At 44.3% G+C, this 12,098-nt stretch overlaps 1 protein-coding gene and 1 long non-coding RNA gene across 3 annotated transcripts in view; one reads left to right on the top strand and one right to left on the bottom strand.

Moving 5' to 3' along the window:
• The window catches only part of POC5 (POC5 centriolar protein), a 75,407-nt gene extending 75,191 nt beyond the window's left edge, over positions 1 to 216 (bottom strand). The window contains exon 1 of the mRNA XM_075591347.1: positions 7 to 216. The gene's annotated coding sequence lies outside the window, so the exon portion shown is untranslated. The remainder of the gene's footprint in view (positions 1 to 6) is intronic.
• Positions 195 to 10,595, top strand: LOC142489867 (uncharacterized). 2 transcript variants are annotated; one of them, XR_012799957.1, is made up of 3 exons: positions 195 to 367; positions 8,676 to 8,736; positions 9,864 to 10,595. It is a non-coding gene; the product is annotated as an uncharacterized LOC142489867 (long non-coding RNA). The 2 variants fall into 2 exon arrangements; XR_012799956.1 differs by having other exon boundaries at positions 195 to 1,221.
• The last annotated feature ends 1,503 nt before the right edge of the window (positions 10,596 to 12,098 follow it).

The raw sequence follows: 12,098 nt of genomic DNA, 5'->3' as shown, positions 1-12,098 counted from the left end.
CCTCACCTCAGTTGATCGCTTCCCCTCTTCCTTCCCTGCGGGATGTGACAGCTCCACTCTACACCCTTCTGAATGTTTCAAACTGACGGGGCGGCTGCAAACCGCGCCCGGATTGGCCGAGATTCCAATGTAAGGTCGAAACTGATTGGCCAGGTCCCAGAACGCGTCATCTCACCCACCTTCCCCAGCGAAACAGGAAGGTGCCGTTGACTAGGACGCCGGGGCTGGGCGGCCGGTTTCCATGGTGACGAAACCACTCACCATCGAGACTTGGATACCGTTAGCGGCTAGAGAGGACTTCCGGGTTGCCGCGGTAACGAAGAACGAAGCTCAGACAGTTAGCGAAAAGGCGGGAAAAGTATAGTTTGTGCGTGATATGGCCGGTGGGCTATTATGTCATTGAAAGCATGCACCCATGCTGACTAGTGTCATACTGAAAACAAACCGATCTGTGCAGGGAGAAGAGGTTATATATTGGGGTGGTTTGGAGGCGGCATCAAGGCACAACTGATGCAAAGTGCACGAGATTTATCAGAAAATATCCTATTGATTTTCGATGTCATTTTTTTCTTTGATACATACGGGAAAGCGTTGTTGTGCTACATGCACTACTTTTGCCTTGATGTACACGCACCCATATACTAGATTGTGAGCAGAGCTTAACAGACCTTCGGGGGGAAAAAGGCTATAATTTGAGCAAAATGTCTGCTATATATCCAATTATTACTCGGTTATTGTGCGTGTATCATTGATTTTAATCTTTCATTTATGGTACATTTGTGGCTGTTTTACTGTATTGACCCTGAGACATTCAGACTTGTTACATAGTAGATGAGGTTAAAAAAACACGAATGTCCATCTATGCTAAATTTAGACGACAGTTACTTATCCTATCTTCTTAAAGTATGTGCATCCAGAGAAAGGCAAACAAAAAACCGCAGTGAAATATCCAATATCTCATAAGGGGGAAAATAAATTCCTTCCTGTCTATAGTGACCAGACGTCTTGGTATAGCCAGGACAGTCCCGTTTTTTCGGGCTCTGTCATCCGTTTTCTGTGCCACTGGCGAGCACTGAATGCAAAGATCCAAGAAAGATAATACAACAGGATGGCTTAATCTTCCTTAAGGTTTTTTTTAGTTGTAAGAGTTGTTTAGCTTGCACATCTAGTGCTGTTTCAGGAGATTCATTTATGTCGCATACCACGGGGAGAAGCTATAAGGTAAATAGACATCACTTGTAGATCTAAATGTATTGTCTACCTTTTGACTTATCCCTGTGAATTGCAATACATTGGGAAGACCATTAGACCACTACGCACCAGAGTCTTGGAACATGTGGGAAATATCAAAAGGAAGTTGGAGACACATAGTGTCTCCAAACATTTCCTCAAGTTCCATGACTCTGACCCTTCCGGATTATTTATTTATTTATAAAATGTTTTGCCAGGAAGTAATACATTGAGAGTTACCTCTCGTTTTCAAGTATGTCCTGGACATAGTTAATGACAAATAATACATGGTTACAAATACAGTTACATAAATGAATAAGGTATACATTATATACAATACATTTCATGCACAGCTAGAGGAGATGTATATTATAGGCGTATGTAACAGTTACAGACCAGATTAAAATGTGAGACAGCCTTAGTTTTGAAAGAACTTCAACTGGTGGTGGATGTGAGAGTCTCCGGTAGGTTGTTCCAGTTTTGAGGTGCACGGTAAGAGAAGGAGGAGCGACCGGATACTTTGTTGAGCCTTGGGACCATGAACAGTCTTTTGGAGTCTGATCTCAGATGATAAGTGCTGCATATGGTAGGGGTGAGGAACTTGTTCAGATAGATGGGTAGCTTGCCCAGAAAGTATTTGAAGGCAAGACAGGAAAGGTGAACTTTGCGCCTAGACTCGAGTGGTGACCAATCTAGTTCTTTGAGCATTTCGCAGTGATGTGTGTTGTAGTTGCATTGGAGAACAAAACGACAAATTGAATTGTAGGGGTGTCAAGTTTGCTAAGGTGGATTTGGGGTGCCGATCCATATACTATGTCTCCATAGTCGATAATTGGCATTAGCATCTGCTGTGCGATACACTTTCTGACCAGCAGGCTTAGGGAGGATTTGTTCCTGTAAAGTACACCTAGTTTGGCATAGGTTTTGGATGTCAGGGTATCAATATGCATTCCGAATGTTAAGTGGGAGTCAAACCATATGCCCAGGTATTTAAAACTAGTAACAGGAGTTATGCTGGTGTTAGCGATGGTTCTGATCTGGAGCTCAGTCACTGGAAGCTTTAAAAATGTAGTCTTGGTCCCAAATACCATTGTTACAGTCTTGTCAGTGTTTAAAAACAGTTTGTTTTGGGAAATCCAGTTTTCGAGTCTCAAAAAGTCAGACTGAAGTATGTGTTCAAGGTCAGAGAGGCTATGGCTGTGCGCATATAGGATTGTGTCATCTGCACACGTGTATTGAAGCTTCCTTGCAAGCTGTGGGAAGATCATTGATGAACACTGAGAAGAGTAGGGGCCCCAGAACAGAGCCTTGCGGGACACCACAGGTGATATCCAGGGGGTTGGAGTTAGAGCCTGAGATGGACACATGTTGGGATCTACCTGATAGGTAGGACTGAAACCAGTTTAAAGCATGCTGCCCTATTCCAGAGCTCTGGAGTTTGTTAAGCAGGATAGCATGATCAACAGTATCAAAAGCCTTTGCAAAATCTAGGAATATTGCACCAGTAAATTGTCCCAGTTCCATTCCACACTGGATTTCATTGCAAACTTTTAGCAGGGTAGTTACGGTGGAGTGTTTGGGGCGAAAGCCAGATTGGAATTGGCTAGGGAAATTTGTCTTGATATAGTAATCGCTTAATTGGGAGTGGAAACATTTTTCCATGACTTTGGATAGTATTGGGAGAAGGGAGATTGGCCTGTAGTTTGAGACAGTGTTTTGTCCCCACTTTTGAAGATTGGGACAGCTCTGACAGTTTCCCAGGTCTTAGGGATATGGCCTGCAGACAGGATAGAGTTGACTATGGAAGCAATTGGTTTGGCAATTGCTGGGGCACCAAGTCTTAGGAACCTAGATTGTAGTAAGTCAGGTCCACATTGGCTGCTTAGTTTTAATTTGAGGAGCGCTTGTGTAATCTCCTCTTCGGATACTGGGCCAAATTGTGGGCAGTGTTGGGAGGGGGTGGAGCTATATGGGTTCTCCCTGGATGAGATTCAGGTTTGTGGTTTGGGTTGCGTTTCGCTAATAAGTTAGTGGCACACCCCACAAAGTAATCATTGAATGCATTTGCAATGTCAGTGGGGTTTGTCAGAGTAATATCCCCCTTAGTGATATTACTTGGCCGTTGATGGTTAGAAGGCTGGAATATGTTGTTGATAACCTTCCAGAAGTTAGCTGGGTTTGATGTATTCAGGAGGAGATTGTCAGAGTAATATTGTGCTTTTTGCATGCCTTGTTTGCCTTGTGCACATGTTCCGCATGCATCTGTAGTGATTGAGATCCTTGGTAGTGCCAGTTACTTTGTAGCTTTTCCACAAGGCATCCCTGAACTGGTAGAGTGTTATAAGGTCAGGTGTAACCCATGGAAGGTGGGCACCTCATACCCTTATTCTGCGTAGTGGAGCATGGGTATCACAGAGTTTTAAGAACTCGGACTGGAAATAGTCGAGCGCAGAATCAGGGTCGGGAATTAAATCGATTCTGTGCCGAGGGCAGTTGCTAAGGTCATCCAGAAACTGTTGTGGGTTAAAGTTTCTAAATGTTCTAGTGAGGAGAACTTTAGGGCTTGATTGGGGTGGTTTAATTTTCCTTACACAGTACACTATTGCATGGTCACTGAAAATGTCAGGAAGGATGCCAGAGGATTGGATTCTGCTTGGATTTGAGGAGAGTATCCAGTCTAGCAAGGAATGGTTGTGCGATTTCAGGTTTGTCCGTGTGGGTTGGGAAATGAGTTGCGATAGGTTAAGCGATTTGATTTGTATCTGGATTTTGTGGGTTTTAGGGTCAAGCCAATTGAAGTTGAAATCCCCAAGAACTAGCAGCTCACTCTTCTCATTCAGAGAGGAAATTGAGCCAAGAAACTGGGTGATATCAGTCAGGGATTGTAGAGGGGCTTTAGGGGGGCGGTAGATGCCAGCAACCACGATAGGCTTAGAAAAGGGGAGGCAGATTTTGCCAACTAGGATTTCAAAAGAAACTGGGCCTGGGGGGCAATTTAGCAGTGTAAATTGTAAGGTGTCTGCAATATAAAATAACACCCCTCGTCCTCTCTTTGACCTATCTCTCCTAGAAATGGAGTATCCCTGAATGGCAATATGTGCATCAGGGGTTTTAGGGGTCAGCCATGTTTCTGTAAGAACGATGGCTTTGGGTTTATGCATAAGGCACCATGCTCTTAGTTCATCCAGTTTGGGCAGCAGACTCCGGATATTTATATGGGCGACAGATAGCCCTTTTTGGAATTTGAAGGGGGTATTCTCAGTGGTATGGGACAGAGTTGTAATGGGAGGGCCTGGGTTAGGTTCAATATTACCTGCTAAAGAGTGTAATAGTATGAGTAGAAATTTGAGTAGTTGTTTGCAAGTTGTAACTTTATGATGTTTGCCATTTGAGTGTGCGGTGGTTGGTGTGCTGGTTTTCAGAATTCTCCACCAACATTCAGTAGATAGTGCAAGGCTTTTGAGTAATCCAGAGAGTATGGTGATGTTGGGCGTGTGCCAGGAGGGGGGAGTTTGTAGTGGATAGAGGGAGTAACATTTCCATGAGGCCACGAGAAAGAACAAAGTGGAGGTAAAAAGCAGGTTCATTATGGCAGTGGTAGGCAGTGCTGTATGGAGCTGTTTTGGGCCAAGTGTGTGCAGACTAAACAGCAGGGGTGTGCCTTTGCCTTGTCAAATGTTTTTCTGCATTGTAATGCTTGGGTCTATGCAGTGGGCTGAGTTAATAGTGGTGCAGGAGGTAGTTGTGTGCAGTCAGTGTCGGGTGAGGCTGTAGTGAGATAAATTGTAAAGGGGTGGGGGGTTAAATTGTGTAGGCAAACAAGCATAGGATCATAGTGTGGTCATATAAGCTCACGGTTTGTTGCCTTGAGTAGAAAAGTTAGTAGAAAGATGAAGTCCCCAGTCACCTCTAGTCAAACTATAGTCTAACTATATATTCTCACTTAAAAAGCTCACTTTAAATGCCTCACTATCTAATGCAAATGCAGGGGGGGGGGGGGGTATTGGTTTTATACAGCTAAAGCAGTAACATGACCCCCCCCAATAAATCAGCTTGTTCCAGTTGGTCAATTAGCAGCACACAGTTAGAAATTAAGATTAATGGTATAGAATTAAGAGTTAGGATTAAGATATATAGGTATAGAATCAGTTTCACCACATTGGAGAGGTGGAGATCGCAATATAGATCTTATTAGGAGAGAATCATTCTGGATCCATCAATTAAACACCCTCTGTCCCGCTGCTTTAAATGCCGATTTTGATCTAAGTGTTTTCATTTGAATATTGATATGTTTTCTAATATTCTGTTTCCCTCTGTTCTTCCAGATTTCAAAATATTTTATTTAAAAATGTAAAAAAATAAAATATTTTATGAACACTTTAAGTAGATAGAGATTGTTTATATGCAATAGTTTAATTGAATATTTTATTATTTTTAATATGATATGTTATTATAATGTCCACCAATTTTTGGACTTCTCTGTATGTCTTACATTGAATTTTAATTTGTGCAATCACATTTGTGACTCAATGTTTACATCTCTGATTTTGAGCAGCTGTAGTAAGGTGAATAATACACCTTTCCATTGGTTTATCATCAGCCAATGAGAAGCAGAGACAGGGTACTTATAGTGTGCAATTGCCATCATGAGACACTCCTGATGAAACCTGCATAGGTGAAAAGCGTAGAGTGTAATCCAGCATTGGTTAGCAGAGGGGCACATTAGCTCAGACCGGTCTGCACTACCTTTCCTGACTCCACGCTTTTAGAAGGTGCCTCCTGGAGACGTAAAATCGGAGTGATGTCAGAGGTGGGCGTATCCAAAGACATCTGTCTGCTTGCAGCACGATCTCCAGTTAGCCTGAGGGATTCTCTTCCAGACACGTGAGAGCAGGCGTCACACGCCATACAGATTGTGGAAGCAGAGTTCTATTGGTGCGGATATTATATCCTAAATGCATGATTTTATTTTGTAAAATCTGAGTGCATTTTTATACTTTGTATTTTAAGAAGATAACATTTGAACAGTCTGCGCTATGTCCTGTATTTCTATTCTATTCTGATAAGGTTCCAGTATGTATGTATGTATGTGTATACAGTATATATATATATATATATATATATATATATATATATACACACACACACACACACACACACACACACACACACACACACACACACACACACACACACACACACACATATACACACACACACACATATACACACACACACACACACACACATATACACACACACACACACACATACATACACACACACACACACATACATATATACACACATACATACATCTCGGTGAAAGCTGCTATTTCGGGATAAAAGATACCTTTATGTACATGTGTACTTTGGGAAATTTGTAAGTACAGTACAAATTTCTCTGGATTCTACTAAGAACTCACTGAATATCCAGTTTTTTGAAAGGCATATTTGCACTATTTTGCTTGTGTTTTTCTTTCCACATATATATCTGCGCTCGCCACAAACATCCTGGATACCTGAGCACTGAATGCACCTGTGCAAAGAGTGCTTACTGAACGCGCACGCGCGACCGGCACTTCCCGGCTGCTGGTGCGCAGGCCTGATCGGCACTTGCTGACTGCGCATGGGCCACCGGCACTTGTTGGCTGCTCTTGCACGACCTGCAAGCTCCGATCGGGCATGAGCGACCGTCAAACGCCGTTTGTGCATGTGCAGTTGGTAAGTACCAAACAGCCGTAAATTGCCGATTGCACATGCGTGGTTAGCAAGTGCTATTTGCGCATTTTGCCGGGACAAATCTGGTCATCCTTTTCCTGACTCCAAATGGCAATCGGGTTATTCCCTGAATCAATTTCCTTCCCTTGTTTACTTATTTGGCATATCCCTGTATACCTTTCCTTTTTTAAAAGATGTCCAACTTTTTTTTTAAGGTGTACATTGTATCTCCCATCACAGTCTCCATGAGTAATGAATTCCACATCTTAACTGCTCTTTCTGTAAAGAGCCCTTTCCTTTGTTGCTGGTGAAATTTCCTTTCCTCCAACCTTAATGTATGACCCTGAGTCCTTTGTACTGGCCTTGGAATGAATAGTTCATTCGAATGCTTCTTCTATTGTTCCCAAATATATTTGTATATAGTTATCATATCTCCTCTTAGGCCTTGATTATACCAAGGGGTGCACGGCGGCATCACTATTCTGTGACGACACCCAGTGTTGCCGTCGAGCAGCATCTTGATTATACCAGGGAGAGGAGGTGTGGCGGAGGCGTGGCCGTGAGCGGTTCACCCTCATTGGCTGAACCACTCACATGACATGGCAGTCGCAAGAAAAAAACAAATTTGTCAGTCTCTTCCCCAGCCGTCCGCTTTGCAGTACGGCGCGCAGTGACCGTCGCCAGCGGTATGAGCAGTTTCATCGGATTTATGCAACTTGTTTTGATGCCATGCGGTGTCGTGTGTAGCGTTTTTGGGTATAATCACGGCCTAAAATGCCTCTGTAATGTAAACAAATCTAATTTAGCTAGCCTCTCATAAATCAGATTATCCATCCTCTTTATTAGTTTGTTGGCTTTTTTCTGCACTCTCTTGTTCCATAATGTCTTTTCTCTGGAGTGGTGCCCAAAATTGTACACCATATTCAAGGTGTGGTCTTACTAATGCTTTATAAAGGGGCATAATTATGTTTACTTCCATCCATTGCCCGTTTAATGCAAGATAAGATCTTATTTGCCTTTGCAGCTACTGCATGACTTTGGGCACTATTGCTAAGCCTGCTTTCTACAAGCACTCATAAATCCTTCTCCATCAAGGACTCCCCTAATTTATCCCCATTTAATTTGTAAGTCGCCTGTTTATGCTTGTTTCCCAAATGCATACAGTAACCTTACATTTATCTATATTAAACCTCATCTGCCATTTATATGCCCATGTTTCCAGTCTATTCAAGTCCTTCTGGAGAGAAATTACATCCTGCTCTGATTCTACTACCTTGTACAATTTAGTGTCATTAGCAAAGATGGAGACTTTGCTCTCTATGCCATACTCAAGGTCATTGATAGACAAGTTAAAAAGCAGGGGTCCCAGTACCGATCCTTGAGGTACTCCACTCACAACTTCAGCCCAACCTGAAAAAGTTTTCAATCCAGGTACAAATATTTTTACTGTGTCCAATTTGCTTTATTTTGTACAGTAACCTCGTGTGGACCTGTATCAATAGCCTTGGCAAAATCTAAGTAGACCACATTCTCTCTCTCTTCCTCTCTCTCTTCCTCTCTCTCTTCCTTTCTCTCTTATACAATACCTGTATACTACTGTGCTTTACACAGTAAACATGGGTAAACATGATTTGCTTATTCTATAACTTCTAGTGCATTTTAACACATGAATGGAGATACGAGTCGAAAACAGCTCAAATTATATTTTCCTTTTTTTATATAAGGGCTGTCCTGAAGAGCAAGTGCAGGAGGAGGAATTAAAGCCACCCGGACTCCAGCAGTACGGTAGATCATTAGTAAACTAATGAACTGGTTAAGGACATTGGGCTTTCTCATGGTCCATATTTCAAAAAGTGTCCAGGATGCTAAATTGGAGCAAAAAACAGCATCAGATTTACCAAAAGAATAGTAGCTCCACTGAATGAAAACGTGTTTCCTTTTATATATCTGCACTAGTTTTGTATCCCAAACCCTTTGTTAAATGGACCCCAAGAAGACCCAATGTTCTTACTGTAACTACTTCACAAGATTGTTTCTTTAGGGAAGCAGTGAATAAATTAATAAAAAGGAGTGAAAGGACAATTCTCTGGATTTAAAGGATTAGGGCAGGGCATACATGGCAAGGCTGTTCTCTGATGAACAGGGTGGGGGTGGTGTTCTTTTTACTAGTAAGATATCAGCTTTTTATATTTTGGTGCTGTTTAATGTAGAACATACTGGGGTGCTCAACTCCAGTCCTCACGACCCCCCAACAGGTCAAGTTGTATGGATATCATTGCTTCAGCACTGGTGACTCAGTCTCCAACTGAGTCACTGATTGAACCACCTGTGCTGAAGCTGAGATATCCTTAAAACCTGACCTGTTGAGGGGGGCATGAGGACTGCTGTTGAGCACCCCTGCTGCAAACCACACAAAATCTAACAAACTATTGCTATCCTTCATTGTTAAAAAGCCATTTAGGGTCAACGGTAATTTGACACTAAATGCTACAGTGGTAATAGAATTTTTCTTCCTGCCGAACACTTCAGTATGGATAATGACACTCGCTAACATTTTAACAAAGAGTGTACATTTAAATATCTTAACAATTAAAAAGGATCCTCTGAATTCAATGCATAACAGAATAAACAAATACATTTCATAATCTATTTCACCAAATGCCTGGATTGCTATAGGGCCCAGAAAACATGGTTTGCCCTTACAACCCTAAAGGAGTTAAGTGAAATTGATTATTCAATGAACACAAAAACAAAACTCCCATTTCTCATTTCCCTGCTTAGTTTTTCCATTACTTCCACCTTATCTTTCTATGGCGTCTTTATTTTTCATTGTCTACTGCTTTTATCCTACAGTACCTAACCTGTCTTCTCAATGCACCTCATTTTTCATCTCCTTTCTATTTCCATTGCAGCCACTGAGCTCATGAAGACCGCAGGGTTGAAAGAAGGAAGCTGCTCCAGTGAATACAGAGCCAGAGCTGCAGCAGTGCTGTCTCTCCCATGCCCCGGATTTGAAAGATTCACATACAGTATAGTGCTGTGTGACATATAATGCACAGCATAGTGGGGAACACGTTTTCCAGATGCCGCGGTGGCTGGGTACACTGCATCATTGCTAGCACTGGACTTTCTGGGATAGTTCTCTAAACTATCTTTGCACAGTGCTCTGAGGCAGCACAGCAGGACCCTCGCCCGCTGGGATTTCTGTGGTGAACTGGTGACCGTAAATGTTATGCCCCGCTTATGTTAATCAGTATATTGATAAGAGTATGGGACAAGGGTTAATACACACAGCTGTTGAGCTGATCCAATCTTCACCTCGCAATGTCCCTCAAATGAATAATATATCCCCTCAATCTGTCATGAACAGCACACTTATAAGCACGTGACTTACAGTATATATACAACCAGGGTTAATACAGTACACACAGCCAACTCGTTGCCTCACCATTCTCCTTTATCGTCTAATATTGAACAGATCTTTTCCCAAAAGGCTGTAAGTGGAAATTGAGACTTCACGTGTTCCTGCATGGACACTCCCTTAGTTGAAATCTAATTTTCTATTCACACATGCGAGCATTTATGCTAAAAGCCTTCCGCCTTGAAACACATGTAACCCGGGACTCCCCTGGTCCTCCGTAAGCCCTGTTTACCTCCGCTACAGCAGGCAGCATTGCAGGGGAGGTGTGAGCAGGCGACGGGCTCGTGGATGCTACCGGCAGCTCCCACTACAGGGTGCCGCCATGATGGTGTGCGTGCGCAGTGACGTTTAGCGCATGCGCAGTTGCATTCTAAGTTGTGGCGGCCATCTTGCTACACCTCGCATGCGCAGAGAGGTACACGTAGGCGGCCACTACACCCAATAGCTCTGCAGGGGGACTACACTTCCCAGCAGCCATGGGGCTGTGCAAACACGACGCCTAGCCGCCAATCGCGCGGCCGGATCCCTCTGCTTGAAGATATATACAATTTGCATGCTGAAGATCACACCAGTCGGAACTAGGACAAGGAAGGAGTAGGTTATATGTGCAGGTGTCTGTGGCACTCAGCCAGATACCCCCTATTAGGCCCCAGCTAGGCCCCGACTCCCCTCAGCTTGTGGTTGCTGCAGGGACAGGCCCATAGATAGGGACGCTGCCCTTCTAGTATTAAAGTGAGGGACTGTAACGTGTAGCTCACCGCAAACGAGGTGGGGCTGAGGTAGGGATTGATAAAGAACGCCGACCACAACCGCGAGGTTGCGTCTGGAGTGTAGGATAGTCTTGCAAGCAGGGTCAGGGTTATAGAGGACAGCGTAAACGTGCTTGCCGAGTCTAGGAGTGGAGAGTAGCGGATCGTTGGGGTACATAGCCGGAGTCAGGATTGGAGAGAGCAGAGTCGTCGTGAAGCCAAAGCCAGGGTCAGTGCAGGAGAGAGCAGGGTCGTCGTAATCCAAAGCCAGGGTCAGTGCAGAAGAGTATCACAAAGTCCAAGGTACAAGTAGGGTCAGGCAGCAAGGTAAGAGGCAGACAGGTAGGATGCAGTGAGGCTCAGTGTCACAAACAGAAGTTATGCTCGGCAATGAAGGAGAGTTCAGACAAGATATTTAAAGGACCTCCCACCAATGGGAGGCATCCAGCGAGCAGGAGCGCCTTCTCTGATAGGCTGCTGGATCTTGCAGGTGCGTCCTATTACACAGCCGATCAAGGTAGAGGTGGGGACTCGAGAGAGAGAGCGTGTGCCGCGCGTAACCCGCGCATCACGCTGGTGACCCGGTCCGCACCGTTCGTGCACGCCACGGCACTCGCGTCACTACGGGGGCGGAGACCGGAGGCGGGACCCGCGGAGACAGAGGAGGACCACGTGGAACTGCTAAGCCGCATAGCTCTGATGCCAGAGCAGGGGCGGGACCAAGAGATGGAGGCCGCAGACCGCTGGGGAGAGCGCGCACCGCTCAATCTTAAAACAAACGCCGTGTCACGCTTGTGCTCTCCTCACAAGCGCAGGGAGAAAAGGAAGGACCCGTTAGCGAGGTGGGGAGGCCGCAGGGGATACGAAGGGAGTAAGTTGCCGCGCAGCTTGGGATCGGCGCACATAGTCACGTGACCGCGCCGCACGCATGTGAATGCGCGACACGTCCGGAGGTGCGGTGCCTACTCAGAGACACG

This window comes from Ascaphus truei, chromosome 1 (genome assembly GCF_040206685.1).
Source record: "Ascaphus truei isolate aAscTru1 chromosome 1, aAscTru1.hap1, whole genome shotgun sequence".
NCBI lineage: Eukaryota > Metazoa > Chordata > Amphibia > Anura > Ascaphidae > Ascaphus > Ascaphus truei.
Note: the sequence above shows the minus strand (reverse complement) of the source record. Positions and strands in the feature narration are given on the sequence as shown.